The following is a 17262-nucleotide window of genomic DNA, read 5'->3' as shown; positions in this document are numbered from 1 at the left end:
GGGCAATATGGCCTTAAATCCATATCGCGGTATAATTTGAAGCACGTGCGGTAATGATATATATCGCGATATATTCTTTTCTTCTGTATAACGTATTTTCCACACTATAAGGACTTAAAATCCTTTACTTTTCTCAAAAATCAAGAGTGTGGCTTATGTATGAATTCTAGATGAGCTTACTGACCTCGAACCGATTTGGGCTGCAGAAATCTGTTAAAAAATGTTTTAGTACAGCTTTGGTAAGCCGCACTGCTTGATGGATCGTCAGAGCATTACGGCTGCCGTAGTGAAGAGCTTCGCGGAGGAATCTGGGTCCAAAACTCCGTCAGCTTCAGGTCCCAAAGTCAAACGAACACTAAGAGTTAAAAACAGTCTAAATTCTTTCATCTGTAATAAAATCATCAGCGTTGCTGCTTTACCAGGTGTAACAATTAAGTTTAACATCTATGAAAACAGAATTTATTAAATTTAACGGAGTTAGAAGTTAACAGGAAGTCAGCTCGCTAGTGTACACCTAAACATTTCATACCATCTTCTGACTGAGAGATTTTTGAAACTAATTCAAACAGCTCTGCTACCACTTCCAACATAAATGAAGACAGAAAACTAAACAGCAGTGGCGTTTGCAGGGTTACTGAAGTTGGACTACCTGGTATATAATGTTGTGCTACGTGATTGCTAGCGACACAGCTATGTTAGCATAACATTAGCACAGTGAAGCCGGAGGATGAACGCCAACTCTTTTTCCACTCGATAAAAGTTAACGTGAGGGATTCTGGTGGTCAGGGACAAATGCAGTCGCATAGCAGGATGCTGTACACGGGCCAAACTTCAGTCAGGAGAACAACTGAGATTATTCATCCATAATACGAGGTTAGTTATTAATATACTGCAGCAACATGGGAACAGAGCAGCTGCGAGAGAATTCAACATTAATGAATCGATGTTACGGAAGTGGAGGAAGCGCAGTTTTTGGCTTTCCCCGCATTTCAAAAGTGCTTTATCTCTTTGTTATGACTGTTGCCCGCCATAATTGCAGATGATAATTGTTGTAGCCGTTGCGATGCTTTCGACCAAAAAAGGCGCAGCTTGATGACATCATCAACACGCGATAGAGCGATATAGGGCTTTGGAGTTGACGTCACGCCGCAATGCATTGTGGGAGCGCAGCGCCATTTTCGGGGTCTACGAATCAAAAAAACACACTGTGTTGGAACAACGACTACAAGAAAGATGCTTAAAAGCAGCTCAAAAGAGAGTGAACTGTATAGAGACCGATTGCGTCCAGAGGCAAAGCAGCGGTACTTGCAGAAAATAGCGTGCATTGGAAATGTGGACCCGTATGACATACGGCCGTGGAGTAGAAACCCCGAACACCTAGCACTACTGACGTAGCCTGACATATTTTCGTACCTTGTCTGTGGAGTCAGTGTGTACAAGTCGTCATTCAAACAAAGGTAAGTCAGCTCGAGTACTGCGTGTGAAATGTGTTTGATTTCCCTGCAAACATTCACATTAGTGCAGCATAAATTCATTCATGAGGGGAAATTACAGTGAGAACGTGTGGAGGCTGTTAGAGGGATAACATAGTGAGTTCAGTGCATTGATGTGACATTGTCCTGAAGGATTTAGTTATTCTCTATGGTTAAAGAAATTGCACTAATTTATTCATATTTATTATAAATAATCCTAATTACACATCTTGCTTCCATGTTTGTATCTTGTGTCACTAAAAATACATTTTATTTTAGTTTTATACATTGATTAATGACCTGCAGAATCTCCTTATATTAAGTGATTCATAATTGATTCAATTCTCCATCTCTAAAGTGATGACATCCTTGCATTACATGCTTTAGGTTCATTCTCTGCAGGCAGGTTTCTGACAGAGAACAGGCAGATTTACACTATAACATGCAGCGATGGACACATAAAGAAATGAAAAATTACATGTGTGTGCTGACTTTCTAAACACTTTGTTACATTTATGATAAAGTAGATTAAACACATTTGTGTCGGCCTTGGCTCATTAGTTCTTGTCTTTAAATGTATTTTGTCTGTGTGTGTTTCAGGTGCTGCTCTCTCAAAGACTGAATGAACCAGCATTGCAGCCATGGGTCACTGTGAGCATCACAGGGAAGGTTGAAGCCGCCCGCTGCACCTGTATGGCCGGAGTCGCAGAGACCTGCACCCACGTCACTGCTCTTCTGTTTAAAGTAAACGGAACAGTGTTGATCCGTGGCACAAGGACTGTTACAGATGAACCTGCATACTGGGTTTTGCTGGGTAATATGACCAAGATACAGTCAGTGGTTGGCCATAAGATAGACTTCTCCTCTTCAGCTGCCCAAAAAAGGCTCTTGATCAAAACATACACAGACCATCTGTAGTGACAGGTAAAAGGAGCCGTCCTCAAAAAAGAAAAATCCCACCTGCTACTTTGGAGGAGTTGTCACCGCTATTGGATACTGTGCTGGTACACAGTAAAGCTGTGGGTTGTGGGAATGACCCATAATGTTTTATCTAGGGGTCTAGATTTATGCCTGTAGTGCACTGCCGTGTAAATAATTTGCATTTACTGAATATCTACTGACTGAGTCGCACTGTTCAAAAGCTGAATAAAGAAACAAACTAATTTTTGCCTCTTTTTTTTATTAAAACCACCTTATAGAACATCACATTCAATTCAATTCAATTTTATTTATATAGCGCCAAATCACAACAAAAGTCACCTCAAGGCGCTTCATAGATACAGAGAAAAACCCAACAATCATATGACCCCCACATCAGTAACAGTGTAAAATCCATGTCATTTATAGTTTACAAATGACAAAATGTTTACACCAAATCATGAGTGTTTACATGATATCACCCACTACTAACATTACTTTATTTACTGTATCTTTTGAAAAAATACAGCAATTTTAACAGCACAAGACTTAAGAACATTTAACAGGAGCAGGTTTCATTTTCCCTGGTTTTATTATCACACTGTTCACCAAACGCAGCAAACCTTCACCATCTTATCCAGGAGTGTCACCTCTTCACCCTCACTTGGAAGAAGTAATCTGATTGGCATGGTGGTATGTTTGAAGCAGGTCCCTCGTGTAGCGCTGGAACCCAGTCATGATGTGTTTCACCCATTTCATCGGCTGGTTTGCTGCAATAATGTCAAATAATTAGCAACTCTATAAATAGAAGGTAGTTCTGCAAAATCACTCAGTAGGATGTTTGTTCTAATTTGCTACGACCTCAGAGCGCATAGAAAATAAAACTAATAGGCTATAAAGAGTGATATGAACATATTTAGAACTTACCGGAATAAAAATGTCTGGAGCACCAACAGATATTTGGAGATGGAAGAGAACTGCACGTCAGCTCGTCTCACAGCTGCTATCCAGGCTAGACGCCTTCGTTTGGTAACATCGATACACGAGCTGCCTCATGTTGCTTCCGAGTTGGGAAAGAATGAAAAGATAAACCATTTTCAAGCTTATTCTCTTGCCGGTCGTGTGATCGAACATTGCAGCCGACCACACAGCAAATACGAACCATGGCTGTTGTGTGTGCCTTCGCTCCCTTTTCACTTGCGCTAGACCCCCAAAATGGCGGATCGGGCCAAAATCCTTTCCACGCCCATCCCCGTGACATCACGCTCCAAAGCCCTATAGTCAGAGGCCCTTGTCACTACCCGATCCGTACCGGAAACCCGATCGGTACCCCGCATGCGCGAAAGGTTTCTACTTCCGGTCGTAGCGTTTTACGATAGTTAAAGGTCAGAGTATCTGTTAAGATGTTAAGAATAACAAGTATATCTTAAAATGTTTGCAATAATGAAGCATTTCAGTACAATGTAGACAAAAACGAAAACTAAAGATAGTTACGGATCAGGACTCCCTGATCCTTACTGCGCATGTGTAAAGTCAGACCGTACAAATCGAGTCTACCCGATCCGTACCGCGCATGTGCAGATGTTTTCTTCTTCTGTTCTATTAATGGCAGTGTATTCCCCAGTGTACGAGGATACCGCCACCTGCTGACTGAGCGAATAAACCCTATTATAAACTGAATTAGCGTCATTACAAACGTGTGTTAAATTTGATTTAGTGATAGTCGAGTGTGTTTATGCTTGTCTGTGAGGAGAGGATTGTTGGAAAAGTGATGATGATGTGCGCTATCACTGTCAATTGCCAGTAAACACTTCATCTGGCTGATGAATCTACACGTGAGATATTACAAAGTCTGCATTATTAACTCTGTAATTAGGCGCCATTCTTCTTATTTTACGGCGCTGTTGCTCAATCGGGGGACACTCTCTGTTGAGGAGAAAAGCATGAATTTCTTTGTATACGGATTATCCATTGTTTAAATGTCCCGGGCAGTCGAAAAGGAGGCAGAGCTGTTGAGAAATGCTAGGAGCTAACTGGGCGCTAACTGTACCATTCAAATATATTGAATGTCGCAATGTTGGCAAAGAGAGGAAGTGACGTAAGATTTGCGCATGCGGGATACCGATCGGGTTTCCGGTACGGATCGGGTAGTGACAGCCCTTTCTCAATTCTAAGTACGCAAGTACGTACTCGCGTTCTCGGCGAGACCGGACTTGCCGAGACCGCACGGGAGCACGGACTCGCGATTTGTACAATTGGAACGCCAGCATACTTGATGATGTCACAGGTCTGGAGTTTTTACTGCCGTCCCCTCTTAATTTAACTGTGAGTAATATGTTATGAAGCTTAACTTTAATCACAGCCAAACCGGTTTACTCAGGAACAAATAAAACACTGAAATAAACCAAACATTAACATTTAGAAGTGATCTAAGTGACTTATATATCATGTTTAACCTCAGTAGTGAAATCTCTATTAATAAAAATAGTGTACATGTACATACGTGTACATACCTTAATAAAAACAAGCAGGTGAGATGTTAGAACACTTTTATTTTTATTTTAGTGGACACTCAATACAATAGGCAGCTGCTGGGGTTTGGGGTTTGTTTAACCTGAGTAGCGAAAAGACCGCGGGGGGGGGGGGGTTTGAAAACGATGCGCTGTTCTCGTCAGCTCTAATGATCCTCGACCTCGCTGTCTGCTATGGCGCTGGCGGGTCACAGACGTCTCCGAAAACGTCGGAGCGTGTTTGGAAATATATGATATCTTGATAAATCGAGCAGATATTTGAAGTTTACACAGCTACATTCTCGCTTGAAATAACTTAAACGTTTATTTTGTGACCCAGAAAGAGTAATATCTAAAAGTTTTTAGCCCCGCTCGTCCGCCATTGCCGCATTTGAGTTTTGGACGAAATGCATTCTGGGATATTTAGCTGTACAAAGTCCACACAAGTCACCACCGATGCATGCTCGATAAAAAGGGCGGAGCGAGAACTTGGCTTGATGCGTACTTCGAATTGGAACAGTACTTGGTCTCCGACTGATGACGTATCCCGAGTAGACGAGAACGCAAGTACGCATATTGAGAAAGGGCCAAAATCTCTATCGTTGACCAAATTTAATCGATTCTATCGTATATCGTTTATATCACCCACCCCTACTGGGAGTGATTTGGTTGTATTGGTTTGTTTTTTGGTTTTATGTTTCCATGTAGATGAATGAAGACAGATTCACTCTTACCTTTTCAAAATGTCTATAAGGTAGACTAGGTCTATGCTTTTCTGCCCCTTCGCAGATAATCCCAGTGATTTTCCCTTGGTCTGAAATCTCACCTGATCTTGTGATATTGAGAGTCATATGCCTTTGGGGCAGCTAACCAAACAATGTTCTCTAAACTCTTTAACTTTAATATACTTTGATACATTTCAGATTTCTGAGCTCTGCTCTGACTCCGTGCCAGTAGCTCCTTAATATGACTTTAGTTTGATCAATAATTAACCTTCAGAAAGTTTCTGTTCCCACTCCACCACGCCGAACAACCCGGAGAACAAATAATATGATGTGGGTGTGTCTGCAGGCTTCAGCACTGTGAGCATTAAACACAATAAAAGACTCACAAGTTCCTGCTCAAAGGTCAGCTGCCTTCAGATCAATCATTAACCTGCAGCAGGTTGTGGCCTGATGTGTTTGTAAGAGTTTCACTTTCAGGAGGAGAATATTTAAACGAGTCACACAAATGTGAACTACAATGTCTGTGACACACAATTTATGCAAACTGCATGAAATCTGACCTGAAGAAATCCAGTCTTCTGCCTGTTGTGGTTGTGACAGCTGCTCGTAGGAGAGTTTGTTTGTAGGAGGTGGAGATGTTCTCAGATCAAGTGCGTAATCGTCTCTTTGTGTAGACGCTAAAAGCTGTGAGCCAAAACTCTCTGCTCTGAAACTCTTCACTCAGTCCTCACGCTGAGAGTTTAGAGGCTGAACTTCTTGTTCCTCCATAACACTTTTCATGAAACAGCAGAAATGAGCTTCTGTTTCTCAGCAGTGCGCACACAGAGAACCGATCCTCTCTGCTCAGTCTGAACAAATCAAAGTGAAACGTCAGTGAAAACACAGCTGCTGATCAAACTGTGTCAGATTAATGCCTCAATGTTTCACTGTGAGGTTAAAAAATACATAAAAATGATTTAAAGAAGTAGGAGGCAGATTTTCACAATAAGAGCACTTTGTTTTTAATTCAGTTAATGTCAAACTGTCATCAACACCTCTGTGTTGTCGCCGTCTCTGAGCAGATTCAGGCATTACTCAAATAATAAAGGCTTTTTTTCACTATTATACTTTTCATTAGTCTCCAGGTTGATGATTATAAACAGAATTATTAAAGTTTTTATCATTTCAGGCTGAAAATCAACATGAATTTGGTTCTAATCAAATAAGCTCCTTTAATGTGTGTCATTAAAATCCTCACACAGACTTAAAAAGGCGACATTAACATTAAAATAAATGAAAGAAGCTTCAGCTGAGAGCTTTATGCAGTCATCATCAGCAGCTCATAGCAGTCACAGCTCTTTATTACGCAGCTTTGCAGGAATTAAAGTGGCTGAAGTGTCAGAGTTTGTGTGAGAAGCTGCTTCATGGACAGCTGTACACACATCTTTATTATTTCTTCATAAATCAAACACACAGGTTTGTCTGCAGATGATTTAAAGTGTGTCGTTGTGCAGTTAAAGCTGTGAATGAAACAGCCAATCAGATCCATCAGAGAGAGAGCAGGAAGTGTTGTGTGTTTGTGACAGAACAAGGAAACAGTGATGATGATGAACATAAAGATCCTCTGATGACGTGTTTTTGTTTCCTGTTACAGAAACGCTTGTTCATCTGTTGCTCTCCTACACTTTCCTACAAAAAGCTTCACTTTGGTCCAACATCTACATGTTAACATGAAACACAGACAGACTCAGAACATCTGGAACATCTGCACTTTGACCCAAACTGTTATAGCAGGATATTTTCTACATATTTCTTATGTTGGACCTGTTTGAACTGTAAACGACCTGTAATCATCTGTAAATGGTGTGAGACACACTGAGGCCACCTACAGGGCAGCTGGGGAACAGCAGGGATCTGAAATCATACACTCTAAGAAATAAAATGTTGCATTTACTCCACCCAGTTATGTCAACCGGTTCCACATAACTGGGTTAGTGAAATATAAAATGTATGATACACTTAATTTGAACAACAAATTTTAAGTATATCTGTCAGGCTTTGGCTAATTAAATGAAAATCACAAGAATGGTGTTGTATTAACTAAATATCATATTGTTGATCTAATTAACATGTTGACTTAAATTGACAACACTAAATAAAATCTACTCAACCAAAACAAGCCCTACTTACTCTATAAAATAAGATGTTGCATTTACTCCACCCAGTTATGTCAACCGGATCCAGACAACTGGGTTAGTGAAATCTAAAATGTATGACACATTTAATTTGAACAACAAATTACAAAGTACATCTGATAAATTGACTAACCCTAAATGAGCTCTACTGAAACTATAGGATTAAATTACTTACTCTATTTAAAGTAAATTGAATAAATCAAACAATTTTATTCAGTTAACCCAACTTTAATAACACTTTGTGTAAAATGTGCTGAAGCAAACTTTGAGCTGTTCAAAATTCTAGATCAATACCTTTTTCCTAAACAAAAATATCTTTACATATATGCAAGTGCATATTAAGTTCAGGACGACATAATACAGAATGTTAAAATCAAGTTATTAAAACTGGAAAGTGTTGTGATTCCAACATTTTTAACATTAACATGACTTAATTTAAACTTGCTTCGGGTACAATGGAAAACTCACAATACAGTCCTATAAACAACAGTTAGAAATGACTTTAGTGGCATTTTTGTCCATATTTAAAAAACCATTTTTTTTTCCAAAACTTAAAATGAAGTCCAAACTTAGGAGCAGTCTTGTTCAATGTAGCTAGATGGTGGTAAAAGTTCAACATGAACAAAAAGTATGAGGCCTTGCAGAAGTTCTTGCGGAATTCAAACTGAACAGTTTATAAGCAGTTTGTTTTTCAGAACTTGCACCTTCATGCATAGGTTGTTCCCATCCAACTCCATCAGCACCTTCTGAAGAAATTCAAATATGTATTTCAGGTGCTTTGGGTACCTCAGATTTCGACTGTAGATTAGTCCAAGCAGGAGGGCACACCCCTTTGCCACATCACTAAGAGCTTTCAGCACAGTGTATCCTTCTATGACGACACCAATGTCCTCAGGTGTATCTGCAGAGTCTGCTCCTTCATGTCTAACAACACAGACTCCTAAAGTCAGCTGCTCCGTTTCTCTTCTTGCACTAAGATCCACATCCTTAAAATGAAAACAAAGGGGGGGGGGGGAGCTAATTGCATATAGATACATATGAACAAATGAGCCCACCTTCAATTTACTATCCCAAATTTTAAAAAAAACAAACAAACAAACTGATCTTTCCCCTTTTCTAACTTACCAAGAATTCCTTGAACAGGTCATCTGGCTTTTTATTTAAGTAGACACAGATAGTTTTTAGGACGCATTCCCGTCGAACATCAATGCTGATATTCTGGTGGAGATAAGAACTCAATGTGAGACAAGATTTTGGTTCTTTTCCACCTCTTCCCAAACCAAAGTCAAAAATATTAACAGATGAGTGATTAGCGATGAGTAATTAAACAGTGTTTGACAACTCACATTAGTGACATTCAGTGAGGTTAATGATTGGTTAGGCACTGACTCTTCTGAGTCAGATAAACAAATATATGAACACAAAACTAGAAGCTTTTCAATTTTGACAATACATGAAAGCTTTCACTTTTGCTTTAATCAATTCTACTGTTCAGCAACATAATTATTAATTGTACCCCTAAAAATGTTAAAATGAAATAGAAGATTAGAAATCGGCAATATGGATTCAAAATCCTATCACAATATTTTCTGGTATTTATTACGATAACAAGCGTTACAGTAAAAGATAACAGTAACCACAATCACATCTGAGCCACTTTTGTTGCATCTACTGACAGACAGAACTAGCTGACCAACGTAAAATGAAGGGGGGAACACACAAATTGTCACTTTGATAATCAATGGAACTGATACAAGGAGTTAAATGCATTACATATAGCTGTATTACACATAATGCTGCATTTTAATGACACAAGATAAATGCATGTCTTACACTTTAATCACTGATATTGACACTAAACCAGATATCAACACGGGGTAGAATTCCTTCAAACAATGTAGCAACTTATTTGATGCATGTTTCTAAAATACACTATACATATATTTCATTCTTCAATAGGATAGGATCGCTGGCGCTCCTGGTGCTCATTACTGACACCAGGGAGCATGCGCGGTAGATGTTGGGAGTAACTTTAAAGCTGCAGTTCTTAGTAGGCAAGTTGCAGCTTAACATGAATCGTAAAACATTTTGGGAAATTACACCGAAGTGGGCCCAATAATATTTGTTAAATGCCTGACTACTAACACCTGTGAGAGGCATACAAGCTAGAATGCTAAAAAAAAAAAAATTACCAGACATCATTTGTTTTAGAATAAAACATACAGAAGTACTCCCGAAAATGTCAGATGTTTATCATTTAGTACACATTAACCAAATTTGTCATCCTTAAATGGTTGTACTTACCAAATAATCCTCAAATGGCAATGGATTTTATCCAGGCTGCTGAGCATGATGCAAGTTTCGGTTGAAAATGGCGGTTGTTCAAACTTCCACACTGCACATGTGCAAACTGAGAAGTACGGAGAGCCTGTTAGAACAATCCTCTTCAAATTAAAGTGCTGTTCATTTTAAATGAACTTTTTACGTTGGATTTAATGTACTGCATTTTGTTGTATTGAAATATTGTGTTATTAATTACAATCAAAACAATATCCTTGTGTTTAGAGTTAAAAATCAATTGGTGACATTAATTTTAACATAAAACGTTTACATAATGCCAGCAACATCAATGTATCATTTCTTAGAGTGTATGAGACGTTAGTGAGCGAGAAGAACAAACGGACTTAAGATGGCTCGAAGTGATCAAAGTTGATCTAAAACAGAAGATAAATCCACTGATTCTTTGTAAAGTTCATCTCCTGCTCACATGAATCCATGAAAGATTTATTTCACTGAATGTTTCTTCAAAGCTCATTTCAACCTGTTGAAGTCATGAATGAAAGTGCAGACTGAGAGTGGATCACATGATGTTTGAGGTGTGTCATGTGACATGTTCAGTATTGTCACACATGTCTAGATTGTCCCTGATATCATAACTGCTCAAACACTGATGATTATATTTGAAGAATTATTCCTGATGGCAGCAAAGTTTGAATGGAGCTCTCTGTCTGTGCTGATTTGGCGCCCTCTGGAGGTCAAAGCACAAACCTACAGGGCAGGTGAGGAACAGCAGGGATCTTAAATCATACGAGATGTTAGTGAGAAGTTAGAACAAACAGACTTAAGATGGCTCGAAGTGATCAAAGTTGATCTAAAACAGAAGATAAATCCAAAGCAGCATCAGATGAATGTTACCATTTCCAGTTACGGTGCCCTTCATCTAATATGGAAATGTGTTGTTTTCTTTTAGCCGTGTTATTGTTCTTCCTATTGTGTTTAGGCCAGAGATGCTCTTCTAACAGCGGACAGACATGACCACATTACAAGAACATGGTGTGAGTCCGATTTGATATTCCAGTCAACGCTGAGAGACCTTAACCAGGAAGTCAGAGGTCAGCTGATGCTGCGAGCAGGAAGTGAACCAAGGGAAAGGTCCACTCTACTCAATCTCAAAGAAAATATGCTGGTATTTGTTGATGTTGATGGTACAATAAAAATATATAATATAATAAATAATAAAATATCATGTGATGATGAGATGTGTTGTTGGTGTTTGTATTTTCTGTAAATGTCTTTTTTAATGTAAATGCTTTGTTCCAGACGGACAGGGAATCAGTTGCTGTACGATGACATCATCTTGATGTTGACGAGGAGGGCGAGAAAAACTAGTTTAGTCCTGCAGATGGCGATCTTGCACCGTGTTCAGAGAGCCGACACTTTGATGGTGCTGCTCTACTCAGCTTACTTTAGCCTGGGTTGGACTCTATATGAGCAGCTTCCACTCTGGTTTCACTCTTAAACACACTTGTTTGATTTCACTTGTAAAAGTTGAAGAATAAATATTTTATTACAAAATTATTTGTTGATGCATTTTTTTAGGGTCAAATATCTTGTTTGATTTGAGGAATGAACTGTTAGGGTGGAAAAAGTGAATCAGGTTAAAATAGTGGTGCTTTATATCAGTGAAGATGTATAATGTAATTTAAAATGTTGATGATGGGTTGTAGTGGGCTTGTACTTACAAAACTGTCTCATTTTATTGGAACGATCCACAGTTGCATCCATTCACGGATGACATCTGACATCATTTGACATCTGGTCTGAACACGTTTGTACACAAGATGCCTCAGTTCTGGATGTTCCCACAGACTCCTCTGTGCACCTAAAGAAAAGGTCAAAGGTCAGCAGCACATGTAGTTGGGACAATTCTTCAGTCGCACAAACTACATAATCATTTTCCTCCAATGACGACTTTTCACTTGCAGAAATGGTCCTGTGTGATTTCCAGGCTGTGATATAAAAACTAGTTCCTAATGGCAGCGACTCACTCAGTAAACATGTGTTTCCTTCACCAACCTCACACACAGATCCAATAAGATCAGGAAGTGGGCAGTATAGTACAATATGTGTTATTCTGTGCTGCACTGCCCAAACTAAAGATCTGCTGAAGTGTTGGAAATGATCCAGATGTTTATTTTGGACGATACAGCAGAAGATCAGACATGAAAGTGGAGATAACACAGAAGACCTGCAGCAAAGGTCAGAGGTCAGACTGGGCCCTGGATTCAACAATGAGCCAATGATCATCAAGCAGTGACTAAAGCAGAGCCCTGACGTTCTGACATTCATCACACAGTCAGAACAAATGTCTGCTGATGACTTCATCTCATGAAACGACTGATAGATGTCAGTTCATTGATCAGCTGAGCTGCTGATCTTCATCGTCACAGAAACATTCAGCTTGTTTCAATCAGTAAATAACTCCCACTACTCCCAGTTTGAACTGTTCCCACTCAAAATGCTGTGAGAACAATGATCATTGTAGAACTTCACAGACATCACGTGTTGTTTTCCACATGTAAGATCAGCAAACACACAGAAACTTCCTGTTGCCACACACGGCCTCTAAAATCTCTTCCACGCTTTCTGTCTGAAGTCCACTCTCTGTGTCGGATCCACAGGAAACAACAAGATCTTATTAACATGGTTTTCAATGTGTCTCCTTCCAAAAAGTCCAACCAATGAACAAATGTGTGTATTTGTGGAGGCCGAACAAAAGCATGACACATTTCTCTGTTTCTATAAACTGGAGTCAAACACAAACATGAAGAGTTTCACTGACAGACTCCAAAATGCCCCCACAGTGGATCAAAGGGAAATCCTACAGTGTGGCCAGAGACTCTTAATGGCTCCAACATCAACACATCCACAATGTTGGATCCAGTTCTGCCTCACAGAGTTACTAAGACACACCCTCTGCCAGCATCACAACAGCTCCACCTGCTTCACCTGCCTCCTCAGCATCTGTACACCTGAAGAGAAAAGAAAGGCTCCAACAGCTCAAATCTACAAAGGATTCATGAAGTTTCATCCAACAATAACATGTTTGCCTTCCACAGTGTGCTGTTAGACACCACTGTACCTCTGCCATTTCAAAAAGAGCAGCTTGGGAACATTTTGGCTCCAAACACTTTGTGTTTAAGTTCTTTGTTTTCTTTGTGAAGCCGACAACATCTGGAGCTTTGTGACTCATAGAAACATCATTTTGTTCTTTAGATGACAGCAGATTGGGACTGAATAATCAATCACTATCAAACCAATAAAGACAAACATGCTGATTTTACAGGAACTTTGTTGGAGAAGCTGCAAAGACATGAAACTGGTGGAGATCCCAAACCAGTTGATAGTGCTGGTTATTCCAAATAAAGCTGTTTCCCTTTGAGATGAAATGACTTTCGGTCCTGATATATAATAAAGATGTTGTTGTTTTTGAGCCCCTGTATTAAAAGTAGTTTAAAGTCAGCTTGAGTTTGATGTCTTTATGTCAAAGCTGCTCATGATGTTGAGCTGCTGATGGAATAAAAACAGTGAAAAATCTCCTCAATATAAAAGCATGTAGTCCAGACTTAAATGTAGCCTGTTGTTAGCTGAGGTCCACACACAGTGTTTGACAGTGTAAAGTGTGTGAAAGGGCTGCTGGTGGAGCTCACTAGGATGAGCAGGTGACCACGAGGTGGAGAGCAGCTGGCCTGGCTTTGACCCGGGCCACGCCCCCTTTCTCTCTGCTTTGCTGTCACTTATCTTCACTGCTCTGTCCAATAAAGCTGGAAAAGGCCCCGAATCAAAGAAATCTGCTGCAGCCTCTGAAATGTCTTCTGTTTCTTTCCCGACGGCTTTTTCACCGTCAGCCCATCAGACAGTCCAGCAGCATTTATGATGATGTCATGATGTTGAAGAGGCTGCTACGGTGGCCTCCCATGACCCCCAGCCTCATCACAGCTGAGATGCAGACATTTGAAAACATTCAGCAGACAACTGAATAACAGTCCAACACAACAGTCTGTGTGCAGACACACACTGACCTTTCATAGAGTCAAACACAGCTGGTTGAGTCATTTCTCTGTGAGTCTAAAGTGAATCTAGTATTTGAAAGTCCACTTCCTGTATTTGTTGTTGAAGACTTCTTCAGCTTCTTCTCAAGGACATCAGCTGCTTGTTTGGCAGCAGAGGCAGTTAAGAAGCTTCCTGAAAAACACTGAACAGTGAGTTCACTGTGGCATATGACAGATTCAGCTTTCTGTGTGCAAATGTGTCTGTGTCGACCTTTCAAATGCTGTTGAATCCAAAACATCAGCGGCTCCTCGGCTGCTCACTTCATGCACTTCTGTCTGTGTGACAGTCCAATGACATCACAGCTGTTTCCAGCCCCAGTGTCTCAGGACTGGACACCTTTAAACACGTCGAGGATCAAACAGCGTCCAGCTAAACACACATGAAACTATCAGAGCTGACAATCATTCCAATAACATCTAATGGTTCATGTATGTAGACACAGGACTACAAGGAAATGGCTCTCAGCATCTGGCTGTGGGAACACATGAGTTCCTGTTTGTGTTCAGATTGTGTGCATGTTTTAGACGTGTGTCACATGTAGAAACACAACAATCCCACAATGACACACAGATGTGTTTGACACAGCTGTGCAGCTGTAAGTTGTTTCTAATGATTCATTGAAGCTCTTCTAACATTCTGGAGACGATCAGTACATGAATCTGTTCAACACGACAACAATTTGACTTCAGTGTGAACGTTTGCATTAAATAACCTTCTTCATCCAGCTGACAGCATCTTCATCCTATGATGTGAACAGTTCCTCCTGTTGATGACAAACCTCTGACAGGATCTGCTTGAGGAGCTTTTTCATGTGCAGCTCTCTGAGCTCAGGGCTGAGCTGCTGTTTCATCTTTAAGAGCTGCTGCCTCCTCGCCGGACTTGTTCTCCTCTTCTTCTCCTAATGACACCATTTCTGCTTCATATAAAATTCAATAAAGATGCTGACATGTATCTGTAGCAACAACATCATTGAATCTAGAACAACTGGAGCCAAACCAGTGGCTCTGCTGGGATCACTGGTGAGCCAACACTTCCTTGTTGATGCAGATTTCAGGGCTTCCTTTTGCTCCTCCGTTATAACTGTTCTCTCTTCTCAACACATGATGACACAAAGGAATCAGCAGTGACAAAGATGATGCTGAAGAGAAGCACACACTTCACACATATAACAGAGCAGTGCAGTTACACACACCTCTGCTCGACATCAGGCCTCAAACAAAGACACAAAACACTAACTTGACTCTAAACAGAAGAAACGAGCAGCTGTTTCTGTTCTGTGCTTATTTATATTTGACACACATGCTTCTCTTTGTGCAAACACACATCGCACTATAAGGGTAACCTCGCACACAATGATTGGACAGCACAGTGATGATGCTGGGAGATCCTATACGCAGCAACACAGAAACACTGAGAACTTTAAACAATGATGGAAAGTGTTATAAATGACTTGTTGGCCTCTGATCTGTCACAAACAGCTGAAACGTGTCTCTCATGAGTCACATGAAGGTTTTTGACAGAAAGGACAAAAAGTAGCTGCAGTCAGTTTGTGTCATTTTTATATTTATTCATCTGGGAGAAAAATCTGAGGGACATTAAAATGTGTTTTCAACAGAGACAAGAACATGAATATAACAGAACAGGTAAATGAACATGTTTCAAGTAAACAGCTGGACTGATCAGGTCCAAACACAGAGTGATAAACTTGTCAAACAGCTGTCATATCTTTATATAGAAGCTCTTTATAAATGCTGCTCACTGCAGTCTGTTTACTAATAATGTCAAAGTGTTAGAAACACAGAAACATCAGAATGGTCTTTGTTCACAGAAACCTGTCTGGGATCCTTTGTTGTTCTTTTGATGCAGAGTTACATTATAAATATAAAGAGTTATTTCAGAGTCTCATCAGTTTTCCTGCATGTCTTTATTTAACACATCAGCAGGGCTGAAGCTCTCATGTTAAACACACACTGATCTATGGACACGTTCATGTGTTTCTAACAGAACCAGGCTGTTATCAGCCTGCACTAACATTATGTCACACACACTGAATGTAACAGTGACAGTTTACATCATCACACAATCAGCTGTGATTGTTTCACTGTCATCAAACTAGTCAACAGGAAGTAGAATCAATAGAAACCAATCATTTACTGACAGCATGTCTGATGGAAATAAGTGCAGATTATGTATGAAGTCTAACTGCACACAGTAACTGTGTTACAATGAGGACTTAACAGCGCCCTCTGCTGGAGTGTTTCACACTGAGAGCAGCTTTCCTCTGAATTCAGTGAGGTTATGACTGAAATTATTGGTGTAGTCGGTTTTATAAAGACCAGACCAGTAACAACAAGAGTGTCTCTGCTGTCTGTGAGGAGATGGAGCCGAACATCAAGCTGTGCTGTTTCACAGTGAAGCCAGGCGGCTGTCACCAGGAAAAGTCCTGAGTTTTTGAGCTCAGAGAGCAGATCAGATGTTTTTGGAGCAGGAGCACAAGTATGAAGTCGCAGAGTTAGTGATGAGAGCTTCCTGGCAAAACTGGCCTACCTGAGTGACATATTTGGAAATGAAGTAAATCTACAGCTTCAAGGGAAAGATAAAAACCTCCCTCAGGTCACAAGATCAGCTCTGTCACTGGAAAGCTTGCAGTGTGGGGCAGGAGACTCGATGAAGGAGACACAGATTCATTGGAGAACCTGCATGAATTTGTTGACACTACTGACGATGATGCCGCCTCAGTGACTCCATATATCAAGCAGCATATTTCATCACTGATGGGATACTTTTAAAAGGACTTCCATGAAAACAGTTCCCAGCATGACCAGCTCCAACTGGTTTCAGCTTTGCAGAGCAGAACCAGTTCATTGACGTCTGACTCCACACTGAGACTGCAGTTCACATCACAGACACTGAGTGGATTCTGGCTGAGTGTAGAGAAGCAGTATCCACTCTGAGGGCAGCAGGCTCTGGGCGTTCTTCTTCCTTTAGTCTCATCTTTGTGAGGCTTCTCTGCTGCTGCTGCAGACCAAGTCCAGGTCCCAGCTAAACACTGAGCAGGAGCTGAGAGCTG

The 17262-nt window shown here is 40.3% G+C and overlaps 1 pseudogene across 1 annotated transcript in view; it reads left to right on the top strand.

The window, feature by feature from the left end:
- Window positions 1-17262, top strand: part of LOC147337110 (protein NLRC3-like) — a 547272-nt pseudogene that overhangs the window by 154124 nt on the left and 375886 nt on the right. The gene's annotated exons all lie outside the window — the stretch shown is intronic.

This window comes from Aulonocara sp. 'chitande type north' Nkhata Bay, linkage group LG3 (assembly GCF_057382095.1).
Source record: "Aulonocara sp. 'chitande type north' Nkhata Bay isolate Kocher_YH1m ecotype deep benthic linkage group LG3, A_spYH_male_GT1.1, whole genome shotgun sequence".
NCBI classification, from domain to species: Eukaryota; Metazoa; Chordata; class Actinopteri; order Cichliformes; family Cichlidae; genus Aulonocara; species Aulonocara sp. 'chitande type north' Nkhata Bay.
The sequence above is the reverse complement of the archived record's forward strand: the minus strand, read 5'-3'. Positions and strand labels throughout refer to the sequence as shown.